At 34.8% G+C, this 2,792-nt stretch overlaps 1 long non-coding RNA gene across 2 annotated transcripts in view; it reads left to right on the top strand.

The window, feature by feature from the left end:
- The window catches only part of LOC106871032 (uncharacterized), a 130,570-nt gene that overhangs the window by 869 nt on the left and 126,909 nt on the right, over positions 1-2,792 (top strand). The window lies entirely within an intron of this gene.

Raw genomic sequence — 2,792 nt, 5'->3', positions numbered from 1 at the left:
GGTGGGCCAAAAGTAGGTAAACACTTTTAAAATTAACTTATTCAATTTTTACAGGTACCGTGAATAATTTGCTGTGTGTTACAGGGTTCTGGGACGTTTGATAAATGTTCCCATGTTGAAGGAGGATATTTCGACCATTTACGAGATTAAACTGTGTTTCATAAATGTAATTGTGACAAATGAGTGTAAAAGTAATAAAATGAACGAATTTCAAAGTGTATAGCTACTTTTGGCTCACCCTGTATATATATAGGCGCAAGCGTAGCTTTGTGACAAAAAGCTTGCTTCACAACCACATCGTTCCGAGCTTAGTCCCACAGCGTGGCACCTTGACAAGTGTCTTCTAGTATAGCCTCGGGCCAATCAAAGCCTTGTGAACGGATTTGGTAGAAGAAACGGAAAGAAGCCCGTCGTATATGGATATGTTTATATTTGTTTGTTTGTGTCTATGTTTGTCCTCCCACTAACAATTGACAACCGATGTCGGTGTGTTTATGTCCCCGTACCTTAGCGGTTCGGCCAAATAGACCCATAGAATAAGTACTAAGCTCTTAAAGAATACATCCTGGGGTAGATTTGTTTGACTAAAAGCCCATAAGGTGGTGTTCCAGCAAGGCCGCTGTCAGATGATTGAAACAAATAAAAGAATATATGCACACACACATGTATATACGCATATATATATACACACACACGTATATATGCACACACACACATATATATATACACACACACAAATACATATATATACACACATATATATATATACATACATATATATATACATATATACATATATATATATATACATATATATCCATACATATATATGCATATATAGATTTATATATATATATATATGTATATACATGTATATACATATGCACACATATACATACCTACATACATATATATATATACATATATGTACATGTATAGATATATATGTATATGGATATATATCTGTATATGTGTACATACATATATATATACACATACACACACACATATATATATACATAAATATACATACACACACATATATATAGACATATATATATATATATATATATATATATATATAGTTATATACACACATACATGCATATATAGATAGATACACACACACACACACATGCATACACATACATACACGCATACATACACATACACACACAGACAAATATGTATATATATTAAATATAGAACAAATACAAAGACACACACATATACATTGATATATACATACATACATATATATACATATATATATATATATATATATATACACACACATATATATATATATATACATATATACCTACATACATACACACATATATGTCTATCTATCTATCTTTCTATCAATCAATCAATCAATCAATCAATCAATCAATCAATCTATCTATCTATCTATCTATCTATCTATCTATCTATCTATCTATCTATCTATCTGTATACATATAAATATATATTTGCGCGCGTATGTATGTGTGTGTTTAAAAGCATGCATGAGTGCATGTGTGTGTATGTAAGCATGCATGAGTGTATATGTTTGTGTAAAATGAATAGGCAAATGAATAAATATATAAATATATATATACATTCACGGTGGTGCACCAGCATGACCGCAGCCACTTGGCTGAAACACATAAATAAATAAATAAATACATAAACAGATAAAATAGAAGTGATTTGCGGTGAAGAGTGTAAGTGCAGCGTTTCGGACACTTGTTAATCTGTGGAAAAATAAAGGAACATTGTAGAGAGAGAGAGAGAGAGAGAGAGGAGTGAGGGTAGGAGGAAAAGAAAAAAATAACAGTTGTAATAGGAAGTGATGTTAGTAAAACGATGCGGGAGGCAGTGAAATAGGAGAGAGTGGGTTCGTGGTGGTGGAGGTGGCAGTGGCGCTAGGTCAATTGAAAGCGAGGTCAAGTGCATATTTGCGAATGTGAAATCCCGGGTTATATCTATGATATGTTATTGTCACAGTGACAGCAACATCACGTGCACTTAAAGAGGATTATCTGCTAATCTGTTGCAATATGATTTATCGTTATATCATTTGATTGAGAACTATCCCATAGGTAAACACGTGAAACATTCACACAGACACACGCACACAAGCACACACAAGCACACACAGATACACACACACAACACATACGCACAGATAAACATGTACAATCTTACATAACTGTTAAATTCTCCTATCCTTATATGTAGATACACATAGACTTGCATGCGCGTGCGAGCCTGTTTGTGTCTGTCTGTCTGTCTGTCTGTCTGTCTGTCTGTCTGTCTGTCTGTCTGTCTGTCTATCTATCTATCTATCTATCTATCTATCTACATATGCATATGTGTATATGTGGATATATAGGCTCAGGCGTGTGACTGTGTGGTAAGAAGTTTGCTTCCCAGCTACATGGTTCCGAGTTCAGTCCCTCTGCGTTGCACCTTGGGCAAGTGTCTGCTATTGCCTCGGACTGACCAAAGCCTTGTGAGTGGATTTGGTAGACGGAAACTGAAAGAAGCTCGTCATATATATATTTATATGTTTGTGTTTGCCCTCCCCCGCTACCGCTTGACAACCGATGTTGGTGTGTTTACGTCCTCGTAATCTAGCGGTTCGGCAAAAGATGTTCGATTGAATAAGTACTAAGCTTACAAAGACTAAGTCCTGGGGTACATTTGTTCAATTAAAGGCGGTGCTCCAGTATGACTGCGGTCAAAGACTAAAACAAGTAAAAGAACGTGTCTGTATATGTATGTATATTTGTATATATGTACAT

This window comes from Octopus bimaculoides, chromosome 9 (genome assembly GCF_001194135.2).
Source record: "Octopus bimaculoides isolate UCB-OBI-ISO-001 chromosome 9, ASM119413v2, whole genome shotgun sequence".
In the NCBI taxonomy this organism is placed as follows: domain Eukaryota; kingdom Metazoa; phylum Mollusca; class Cephalopoda; order Octopoda; family Octopodidae; genus Octopus; species Octopus bimaculoides.
The sequence above is the reverse complement of the archived record's forward strand: the minus strand, read 5'-3'. Positions and strand labels throughout refer to the sequence as shown.